General features: G+C 35.6%; 1 pseudogene; it reads right to left on the reverse strand.

The window, feature by feature from the left end:
• Nucleotides 1-4,854: 4,854 nt before the first annotated feature.
• Nucleotides 4,855-12,763, reverse strand: part of LOC106765195 — a 33,535-nt pseudogene continuing 25,626 nt past the window's right edge.

Below are 12,763 nucleotides of genomic sequence, written 5' to 3' on the forward strand. Positions count from 1 at the left end.
GAGCTAGTTTATTTTACCATTCCAAACTTGTTTGCACTGTTCATTTGGTCAAAATTGAGCTACCATGCAAACTCACTTCCTAAACCATAAATTTTGCATAAATTTGGAAGTCAACCAGTGAAATTTTGCTACAATGTATTTCTTGGGTGTTTGAGTGTTTTTACACCTTCTAATTGATGATATAAACTTGCTTGCACCATCAATTAACCTTTCCAAACACTGCCATACAATTTTCAGTTTGAAAGCACCATTTAAAGTGTCATTTTCTAGTGCAGTTTGACCATTTTCTTGCAAGTTTTTCTTAATTTTTATAGGAAGGTTGTGTATGGATTATTGTGGTTGCATCACCGTTCCCATAGCCTAATTAATGGTGGTCTATCACTTCCATCTTAACTTTGCCTCGTGATCTAACAGATGTGGCTTATTCTCTCTTAATTTAATGCTCGCATGTAGTATGGTATATCTTTTAAACTAATATATTTCTCTTTAATCACATGATATGTCAATGGGGTGCTTTTAACTGTGGGGAGTTCAATCTTTAATTTCAATTGGAAGCTTCCTTTTAGATCACTTGAAAACATTAGCTACGATTGTGACNCAAGATTGAGAGGGGGGATANCATGCTATGAAACTCCTGTGGAAAAAGTTTTAGCACAATTCAAGACTGTTTGTTGCTAAAAGATGTCCTAGTGAGGGTTCAAATATGATATTTTAATAAATGAGGAAATATTATTCTCGGATTGTAACCATAAGTAACTAATTATATATCTGCATAAATGTATTCAATGTAATTATATATCTTCAATACGTTANAGTACAACTGAAATTTTGCTCGCATCACCCCTTAGATGTATGATGTATCAAATAGGAAATAGCAAATTGTTCCAGTTATATTAGGGACACCATTTTATTGTTTTAGAATTTTACTTGTTATTTGATTTTAGGTTCTATTCAACTGTGATTCTATGTTGTATCTGGTTTCTTTGAGGATAACTAATCCTTGATCTGTAACTTTGCCATTGTATTGTATATGAATTTCTATTGCATTGTGTTTCCTAAACAAAAAATAAATATGGTTGTTTTAACCTAATGATGTTCTATTCATGTCTGTTTCCAGCTCTGTTTCCAGTGCCATAATTCATTAGAAATCACTTTATTTGCTATTCTATTCTGCTGTCACATTTTTTTGACTTAAAATCTGGTAATTACCGAAGGCTTCTGGCCCTCGGTAATTACCGAAGGCTTCTGACCCTCGGTAATTACCAAGGGGCGAAAGCCCTCGGTAATAGTTAGCGACAGGCTATTTACCGAGGGCTTTTTGACCGTCGTCGGACCCTCGGTAATGAGTCTTTAGCAACGGCTTGTGGCATTTTCTGAGGGATTGTGGCCTTCGGTAATACCCTTCACTTATGAAATTATTTGTAGATATTTTAATAGATTCACTTATGAAAAATTTGTATACAACGTTAGTTACGACTAATTTATTAACTGATTTTTGTTCATAAGTAATTTGTAAATAAAATTCTTTTACCTTCATATTTTGTGACTTAACTACATATTTGTGCATTAGGAAATAGTGATTTTTGTAAGAGCTTAAAAAGTTGTGCTTTTGAATTGATATTAATTTTAAGATAATGAGATTTAATTATTTTAATATTAATAATTTATTGTATGTGTAGAATTTTATAAATAAATTTCATTATTTTAAAATACATCATTTTTCTAATATTTTTTTTAGAACTCTCTTCTTTCTTTTTAAGTTTTCTTATCATGTGTTCATCTATACGAAGATCGGAGATCGTGAGAGTGATTCTCATAACAAATTCTTTACTTTTGTTCGATCAATTACAAAAATGGAAAAATTAAATATGTTTTTAGTTCTTATACTTTGGAGCGATTTTGGTTTTCATCCTTTCATCAACTCTAAGTCTCACCTACACATTTATATACATATAATATTTACATGCACATATTTAGGGCCCACACACCATTATAATAATATATTCCATAATTCAATAAGTAAATGACCAACAGGTGAAAAAAGTTCCATACTTCTATATATCTCATTGTCTTTCTAAAATATATATACAAGTATCTATATTATATTAATATGATAGATACCATACCACTACAACAATACATGGAATTACCGACGGAATTCTATCGACGGAATTATTTCCGTCGGTAAATTATGCATTACCGACGGATTTTGTCGACGGATGCAAAAATGGTAATTACCGACGGAAATTATCCTTCGGTAATTATCGTCGGCCAAAATTCTTCGGTAAATCCGTTGGTAATTCATCTTACATTTACCGACGAACAAAATCCGTCGGTAAATCCTTCGATAATTACCGTCGGTCAAAATCCTTCGGTACATCCGTCGGTAATTGATCTTATATTTACCGACGAACAAAATCCGTCGGTAAATCCTTCGGTAATTACCGTCGGCCAAAATCCTTCCGTAAATCCGTCGGTAAGGCCTTCGGTAATTACCGAAGGATTTTTCCGTCGGTAAAGCCGTCGGTAAAAAGAGCGGCAAAATTCCCGCCCATTTTTTCCCCTCTCTCTGTGCAGAAGAGTATATTTTACTCTCTCACACATTAGTTTGTTCATTATTTCTTTACTCTCATCTCAAGCATTTCTCATCTTCTCTGCAATCAATTTTCACTCTCGTTCAACCATTTTCCTACACTGCCACTGCTATGTTGGAGAGCAGCACCCTGCCGTTGGAGAGCACCACCGTTGTTGTTGGAGAGTGTCACTGCTACCGCACCACCGTTGTCGCACCGCCGCTGCCGCACCACCGTTGTCGCACTGCCGCTACCGCACCACCGTTGTCGCACCGCCGCTGCCGCACCACCGCTGTCGCACCACTGCCGTCGTACCACTGTTGCCGCACCACAACAGCCATGGTTGAACGCCACCATTACCGAAGGAAAATGAAGAAAATATGGGGTTTCTAAAACAATTGGAGAACCTAGTTTAATCTTTGATTTTGGTTTTGGAATGAATTGAATTGTTGTTTTGGTTTAGGAATGAAGAAATTTTGATTAAAAAAATCGAAATATGAGGAAAAAGAAGAAGGGAAAAGAAGAAGAAGATGAACCAGATCGGGATATTTACCGACGGACTTACCGACGGATTTTTCCTTCGGTAATTACCGACGGATATTTCCTTCGATAATTACCGACGGAAGTTTCCTTCGGTAATTACCGACGAATCATGTGGCAATTACCGACGGATGTTTCCTTCGGTAATTACCGACGGTCATAATAATCCGTCGGTAAATATTACCGACAACGATATTACCGACGGAGTGATGACCGTCGGTAATCCGTCGGAAAAATGCCATTATCGACGGATTTTGGATATTTCCGACAGATTTCGACCGTCGGTAATTCCATGTTTTTTTGTAGTGTACGTACTGCATCATATATATATATATATATATATATATATATATATATATAATATTATATTAACACAGTATATATTATACTCTCTTTATATATCTCACTATATTAATATAATATATGTATCATGGACCATTAATTTCTTACACAGAACGAGACCTCCCTTTATCATGTGTATTCTACTAACTTCTATTTTCTCCCTCTATTCTATCTTACCACTAACCAAAACCAACTCTCACAGTACCTATACCTTGTACCCTCATCTTATATTTTCTTTTAACAAAACCAAAGCATGAATAACCCTCTTCCATCCCAACACTGTTTGCTTTTCATATTTTTACTAACCTACTAGACCCATTTTTTATTCTTTTTATACTTTTAATTTAGAAAACCCCAATGAGATAATACTCTCCCTGTATGACAGTCCTTCACGTCCTTCCAAGCAACACCCTCCCCATTCTTTCATTTATACATGTTCCATACCCATATTCTCTTTATTTATTTGCATTTATCCCTTTCAGCGCAGTGCTCATTCACTCACAATAGCGCATTACGGTAACAACGTGTATTTTTCCATGCCCATTCGCTCCCCCTTTTTTTTTCCTCTTACTTAACCTAAGCTAAAAAAAACAACTGCTAATAATAACCACCTTGCAACTCCAGGACCACTTCTCTCTTCCCCAATATCTCATAAAACTTAACATGCAATTCCAAAACAGCATACCAAAATAAAATTCACCATAAATACAGAGCATATAAACAATTAAAAAATATATAACTAGTTCCCTTATCTTTTGGTTCTCATAACACAATTCTTAGAAGCGTCCTAACAGTACCTCCGCACAGAGGTTATTTCGACAGTACCTTATCAATGGAGAGACACGAGACTAATCGGATGGATTAGAAACCCTCGACTCCGGGAACGTAGGGGTACCACCTATTTGGAAAAGTAATGGTAGAAATTTGAAAAAGGATAGAGAGAAAATGGAGCAAGGTTTAGAGAGAAGGCAGAGCTTCTAAAGAACCCAACTTTTAGAGAGAGAGTGGAAAGCTAACAAATGAATTATAATTTCTAAAAACTTTTTCTCTAAGGTCAGGTTGTCCCTAGCCTTATGGGCCTGACTGCCTCACATAAGACCCAATGAATGTAAAAATTTTTAGGCCCTTACATCGAAAGCATAAATATATGGTTTTAGAATCTCTGTCAATATTTGTTGAGATTATTAATTCTGAAATCTGATATCATGTAACTATTTTAAAGTATAATAACATGTCCATGTATCACATACTTCACTACAAAATACAAAAATGATGAAAAACGTGAAATATTACGAACAACCGAGTATTTACAATAAGAAGATGGATGAAAATAAGTATTATTGTGCATCGTGGAATTGTATATACTTTACAAGTGAAGTAGTTTCAACATTGAATATATCTAGTTGGAGTTGATTGTTTGATCGTTTGTCATTGTTTCATCTGGATATAGAATAGGTTTTGGAGGCATTTCTAAGTCTTCAATGTCTCCTTCAAGCATTTCCACTACTTTATTCATTGAGGGGCGATCATTTGGTTTCAATTGTATACACCATAGTGCCACTATAATCATCTTCTTTACTATTGTCTTTTCATCCTCTGTCAAGTCTTCCATTTTAATAATTTCCTCTTCTCTAATGTGATTATAAATCCAAAGAGGAAAGTAAAGTTGACTTGAATGTTCTGCATAGGGGTTTAGATTATTTCTCTTACTTGCCATCTCCATCAAAAGCATTCCAAAACTATAAACATCAGCCTTATTGGATATTCCTCCAATATTATTATAGATCTGGAGCCATATATCCAATGGTTCCTCTTGCTGCAGTCATTGGAATAATACTATTATCTATTGAATATAACTTTGCCAATCCAAAGTCAGAGATCTTGGGGAGAAAGTTTTCATCAAGGAGAATGTTAATGAATTAGGCGCAGTATAGAATATAGAGGCCCAAAAGCCTTTTCTTTAAACTTTGAGAAAATAAAGTCCACGTAGGCAGAGAGGAAGACAGAAGCAATGACAGAAGGTCTGATCCAGACGTTGGTAGAGAGAGAAGCTCTGCAATACGATTCAGAGGAGCTAGAGAGAGAAACTGTCGTGGGTTTGCCGGAAAGCCACCATTGGAAATGCCGTAAGAGGAAAAAAGATAGATCAGAGTATGAGGAACACAGTAAGGTAAGAAACATCAACTTTTATTTCTGAGTAAGAGTTTTCTCTGTTTTGCATATTGCAGTTTTGTGTTAAGGATCACTGAAGGGAAAAAACCTAACCTTTTAAAGGGTTAGGTCAGGGAAACGAGAAAACACCCTAAAGCTAAAACAACCCTAACAGATAACCAACTCTAACATCCTCCCCTTAAGCTGGATTGTGTATATTTACCAATCCAAGCTTAGGTACAATAAATTGAAAACGTACACGGTGAGGAAATTTAGTAAAAATATCTGCGAGCTGTTCATTGGAACGGATCGGCAAAAGGTGAAGAAGATTCGCTTGAATCTTCTCACATACAACGTGACAATCGAGTTCAATGTGTTTGGTCCTTTCATGATAGCTTTGGTTGTGGGCAATATGTCTGGCGGACTTATTGTCGCAGTAGAGGGCAGCGGTAGTAGTGGTCTCAATATTGAGGTCTTGTAAGATGTAAGAGATTCATTGGATTTCACAAACAGTAGCAGCCAATGCTCGGTACCCTGCTTCGGTGGATAACCTGGAAACTGTACTCTGCTTTTTAGTCTTCCAAGATACAAGAGAAGATCCAAGAAAAATGCAAATACCAGTGGTAGATCTTCCTGTATTAGGACAAATAGCCCAGTCTGAGTCGCTGAAAGCTTTAATCTGAATATGTGAATCAGTAGCAAAGAATAGGCCTTGTGAAGGACTAGACTTAATATACCTAAGCATATGCTGCAAAGCCTGATAGTGGTATTCAGTGGGAGAATTAACAAATTGACTAAGAAGATTAACAGAGAAACATAGATCAGGTCTAGTATTGGTAAGGTAAAGAAGCTTCCCTATTAGCCTTCGGTATGACTTAGGATCAGTCAAGTGTTTTTCATTTCTGTATAATGAACTTGTGTCACTCAAAAAGGGAGTTGTGCAAGGTTTGGATCCTAGCATTCCTGTGTCTTCAAGGATGTCCAAAGCGTATTTTCTTTGACATAAATGTATTCCTTTCCTTGATCTAGCAACTTCAAAACCCAGAAAATACTTCAGCTCTCCTAGATTTTTGATCCGGAAAGCATGATGAAGAAGACCCTTAATATGATCAATCTCTTGGATAGAGTTTCCTGTTAAAATAATGTCATCTACATATACAAGTAGTGTTGTAAAACTTGTAGGAGTCTTCTTAATGAATAAAGAGTGGTCAAATTTGGACTGAGTGTAGTTAACAGAAATTAAAAAAGAAGAAAGTTTATCAAACCATTGTGTCCTAGCTTGTTTAAGTCCATATAAAGATTTGTTCAACCTGCAAACTTGTCCTTCTTGAATATCCAGCCCTGGTGGTGGTTCCATGTACACTTCTTCATTTAAATCTCCATGAAGGAAGGCATTGTCTACATCCAGTTGATGTAGATGCCAATTCTTAGCAGNAGNAGTTGCCAGAATTATTCTGACAGTAGTTAGCTTAGCAACAGGTGAAAAAGTGTCTAGAAAGTCTATACCTTCTTGCTGTGTATATCCTTTTGCTACAAGACGAGCTTTGTATCTTACTATGCTGTCATCTGCTTTATATTTTATTTAATAAACCCGCCTGCATCCAATGGAGTTTTTACCAGGAGGTAGTTGAGTTAATGTCCAAGTCCCATTGCCTTGTAAAGCTTGAATTTCTTTCTGCGTAGCTGCAACCCACTCATGCTTTTCTTTGGCTTCATTATAGGATCTAGGCTCCTTATCAACAGAGATAGCTAAAGTATACTTTAAATGTTTTTCGGACAAAGAATCATAGCATACAACATTTGAAATAGGATATGAAATGATAATACCTATATGTAATGATTCCAACGGAAGTTTTGTAGTTATTTTTAGCATGCAGAGAAGATTGATTAACTTGATGGATGTAAACATTGAGATATTCAGGAACCCTTTTTGTTCTAGTGGGTCGTCTAGGACTATTATTCGTATTAGTATGATTATTTCCAATGTCAGTGCCAATATTCTCTCTGCAATTATGTTCTTGTTCAATATTTATATCCTCTATATAATCCTGAGTCTCATTACAGTTAGAATCATACCAGAAATCATTTGGAAAAACAGTTTCAATCTCCTTTTTAGTATAATGTTGTTCATTATCTTGCTGATTTTTATAAGGAAAAACGTTTTCATGGAAAACAACATTTCTGCTTAGAAAAATTTCTATGGTATTAACATCAAGTATAATGTATCCTTTGATTCCACTTTTATATCCTAAGAAAACACCTTTCCTAGCTCTAGAATCAAGCTTGTGTCTATTTTGCTCTAAAGTTGAAGCAAAACAAAGACAACCAAAGGTTTTTAAGTTCAAATAAGTAGGAGGAGTGTTATACATCAAGTCATAAGGTGTCTTACCATTAAGAACAGGAGTTGGTAGTCTATTTATTAAGTAAACAGCATGAGAAACAACATAGCACCAATAAGCAGTAGAAATTCCAGATTGAAAAAGAAGACTTCTAGTTTTATTGAGAATATCTTGATGTTTTCGTTCAACAATAGAATTTTGTTGGGGTGTCTCAACGCAACTTCTTTGATGTTCAATACCATAGGAACTATACATATCAACACAGTTAAATTCAGGACCATTGTCAGATCTAAGAGTTTTAATAGTTTTTCCAAACTGGTTTTTGATTTTTAAGACAAAATTCTGTAAGAGTTCTCTAGTTTGTCCTTTATTGTGCATTAAGAAAGTCCAGGTGTGTCTACTATAGTCATCTACGATTGTAAGAAAATATTTGTGTCCATGGACAGAGGATATAGAAATGGGTCCCCATATATCACAGTGTATTAGATCAAAACAATTAGCAGAAACAGTCATACTTTGAGAAAAGGGCAGTTTATGTTGTTTAGCATAATGACATACATCACAAACAATTTTAGATGGCATTTGAACATAGGGAAAACTTTTACAGATTTGTTCTATAACTCTGTGTCCTGGATGTCCTAATCTATAGTGCCATAGATCATCACTAACATGTTTACAAGAAAGAACGGCCTTGGGAACATAATACTGGGTAAAAACAGGAAAAGACTCTAGATAGTAAAGGCCTTTGAAAACTTTAGCATGCCCAATCATCTTCAAGGTAATGCTCTCCTGAATCTGGCAGGTCTTAGTTTTCTTGGTGAGTGCTTTGAGTCTGGGTAGACTTTGAATCTTCTTTGCAAGCATTAGCATAGCTCCATTCATTGTGTCCTCCCCTGTCTTGACTGTTTTGGTGGTCATTCTTCTTATACCATGGTGGAAAGCCGTGTTTAGAGTAACACTCATCAATGGTGTGATTCATCTTGTGACAATGTGAATATTGTTTCCCATAATTAGGATTTCTACCTCTGCCTCGTCCTTGTCCCCATGAATTGATGCCATGGCCTTGGCCTCTCCAATTAGTTTTGTCAGATGTGCTGGCTAAAATCTTGAATGTGTCAGATGTGCCTCCTTTGTCCTGATGTTGTCTTTCCTGTTGCATTAGCAGAGAAAAAACCTTGTTGATGTTGGGAAGGGGCTCCATGAGGAGGATTTAGGTACGAACAGTTTGATAGGTGTCATTGAGGCCTTTTAGGAAACAAATAACATGTTCATTCTCTCTGTATCTGAGGGATATTTTGGAAAGATCACAGACGCATGGGTCAGGGCAGGTGCAAGTGGGAATAGGGCGAAGAGACTCAAGTTCCTCCCAAAGTATTTTTAAATCAGTGTAATAGTGATTAATATTTTGTTCGCCTTGTTTTATAGAGTGTATGTCTTGTAAAATGTCTGAAATTTTGAAGTAATCACCTTTAGAAAAACATTCTTTGAGGTCTTCCCACAGTTCTTGAGCTGTGTCTGCATACAGAACACTGTCAACAATTTGAGGTGACAAGGTCTTGATTATCCAAGAAAGAACCATAGTATCACATCTTTCCCAAGCTTCAAATAATTTGTTAGTCCTGGCAGGCTTTTGAATGCTGCCATCAATGAATTTAACCTTGTTCTTTGACAGAAGAGCACGTTTTAAATTTCTGCTCCATGATAAGTAATTAGACTCAGTGAGGATCTGGGAAATGAGGGTAATGCCAGGATTTTCTCCAGGATGTAGGTAATAGGGGCTGGAGGGATTAGTGGTGGGATCGGAGGTGGATTCTGTCATGGCAAGAATGTAACAAGAAAGCAAGAACACGTCAAGAAACAATTTGCACTTCTCATACCATAATGAATTAGGCCCAGTATAGAATATAGAGGCCCAAAAGCCTTTTCTTTAAACTCTGAGAAAATAAAGTCCACGTAGGCAGAGAGGAAGACAGAAGCAATGGCAGAAGGTCTGATCCAGACGTTGGTAGAGAGAGAAGCTCTGAAATACGATTCAGAGGAGCTAGAGAGAGAAACTGTCGTGGGTTCGCCGGAAAGCCACCACTGGAAACACCGTAAGAGGAAAAAAGATAGATCAGAGTATGAGGAACACAGTAAGGTAAGAAACATCAACTTTTATTTCTGAGTAAGAGTTTTCTCTGTTTTGCATATTGCAGTTTTGTGTTAANGATCACTGAAGGGAAAAAACCTAACCTTTTAAAGGGTTAGGTCAGGGAAACGGGAAAACACCCTAAAGCTAAAACAACCCTAACAGATAACCAACTCTAACAGATGTTGTGGTGTTTGATATCAAAATGCAAAATCTTCATCTCACACCCATGGTGGAGATAAGCTATTCCGCGAGGCACTTCAATTGATATATCATATATTTTTTCATAATTTAAATGTACACTCTTATCGTTTGAAAAAATAAATTTATCAAGAGATCCATTGGACATGAATTCATACACAATATAACGCTTTGAGCCATCAACACAAAATCCAATTAATTGTACCACATTCTGATGATGTATTCTTCCAATTTTTGCAACTTCGCTAATAAAATCTTGTCCATTTCCTTTAGATTTATCTAACATTTTGATTGCCACACAAGGTCCACTACATAACTTTGCCTTAAAGACAGAACCAAATCCTCCTTCACCGAACTTGTCTTTGAAACCTCCGGCCATCTTCTTAATTTCCTTGTATGAGTATCTAATCGGTGCCATATTATACTGTTCAAGATAATTTTCAATATTTTGATACATTGATGCATGTCTTTTCCTCCATTTATATATGAAAATCACGAATAAGAATGGAAATCCAAACAAAATTTTGTAGGCCCATACCATAGAAGCATAAATGACAATACCTGCAACAAGGATTTCTTTCTCGTATAATTACACTGATAATGTAATATATTGAAGTATTTGTTAAAAGTAATAAAATCTAAACTTTACATATCCATTTACTTAGTATAACATTAGAAAAAAAAAAAACTAAATTTAATGTCTACCATGAATAACTATCAATAAATTCAATTTTTGACAGTGTTATTTATAATTAAAGCATAGGTAAATTAAGATGATAAAAATTAGTACCTTTCAGGTTCAGGGTTTCCAATAAACCTGTACATCAGAAAAGAAAAAAAAAAAAAAAAGAAAGCATAAATTTCACCATTTGCATAATTACATAAAGCTATAATGAATGATGTTTTCTTTACATGAGCATGATGACTGATACAGGTGAAATATAGAAAATAATGAATTATTAATTTTGTTTTCTCTAAAAATTGATTGAATAAACAGAACAATGGTTTATCAATAATAACCAATTAAAAATAATCTATCAATCTGTGTATGTCGTGACTCACCAAACGAGCATTGAAGCTTCTGGCTAGAAGAGTCGAAATAGCAGAAGCCGTCCCGGAATGTGCAAGAAACCTTCTGACAGGCGAGTTTTATCCAAGAGATCTCAAATCCATAGGCGAGAGCCATGTGAATGGCAGCGTAGGAATGGTTATTGAAAGTCCTGAACGATGTTGGAGCAACAAGCTTCACGTCACACCCAACTTCCAAGTCTTCAGCTTTTAGGTCTCCACCCACTGCATATGCATAGCCTTTTGAGTCCCACATCACGCATTCACCACTTTCCACATACTTCCCGTTCTCTCTCACTGAATGGTTACAGTTCAAAAACACTATATGCTCGAAACTCAGAGATTTCCATTTACGATACTCTCTTAGACCGACTTGGTATAGATCCCTGGAGTAAGTGTAAGTATCAGAGAAATTGGAGCGAGAGAGAGAACGGAGGGGAAGGGAGGAGCAGTTGTAGTGTTGAAGTGCAGGGTCAACCACTCTCACAGTGTAGTTGTCGTAGTTGATTGCTTGTACATGGTATTGTATAGAGTGCAGATACAACACAGTAACATTATTCTGACAACCAAGCTCGTACCTTTCGTCACCACAATTCTCTGGGTCGCCTTGTAAACGAAACGGATAAGTTATGTTGGTGATGTTGCCACAGGAGGAAGGAGGGCAGCCACCATAAATTTTGGGGAGTAGAAGTAGCACCACCACCATGAATGCTCTCTCTCTCTGCACATAATGTCCAAACTGTTTCATTGAATTTGGAAACAAAGCATATCAAAATTAGATATTGATAGAGCAGTCAATATAGACACGCAAAAAAGATAAATTCATCCATGTGAAACTATCAAATAAATAATATTTTAATTATAATTATATTATCTTTAATTTATAATTGTAATATATATTATTAAAAAGGAGTGTCAAGGTAAAAAAATAGGGTTGCTCTTTTTCCATATTGATATTTAAAATAACACAGACCGATAACTATAAGAAAAAGCACCAAAAGGACGAAAATTTTCCATTTAGAAAATTATTTAACATACCTAAAACGTAGACTTTGACCGAGAAACCGCGTTTCTATGGTTTCCAAAGCTCAGTTTCATGAATACAAATTTTTAAGTACTCATCAAGTGTGTGAATTCTTATTAGGTATTTAATCATGTGATTTTTTTTTAATGGAATTCTTCCAGTTTCTAAAGCCATATTCTAAATTGTTCTTTTCGGATGGTTTAGTTAATATGCTGTCCAAAAATAACTTTAGGGAATTATAGTTCGAGAACACAATTAAAGAAATAATTCAGAATAGGGACAAAACTTAAATATATTGTAAGAAAATAGGAAAATTATCGAAATAAATTGTTATATCCTGATTGAAAAAACAATATTTATACAATGCATATGATATTTTTTTTCTACTTTAAATATC

Source organism: Vigna radiata, chromosome 6, assembly GCF_000741045.1.
Source record: "Vigna radiata var. radiata cultivar VC1973A chromosome 6, Vradiata_ver6, whole genome shotgun sequence".
Taxonomy (NCBI): domain Eukaryota; kingdom Viridiplantae; phylum Streptophyta; class Magnoliopsida; order Fabales; family Fabaceae; genus Vigna; species Vigna radiata.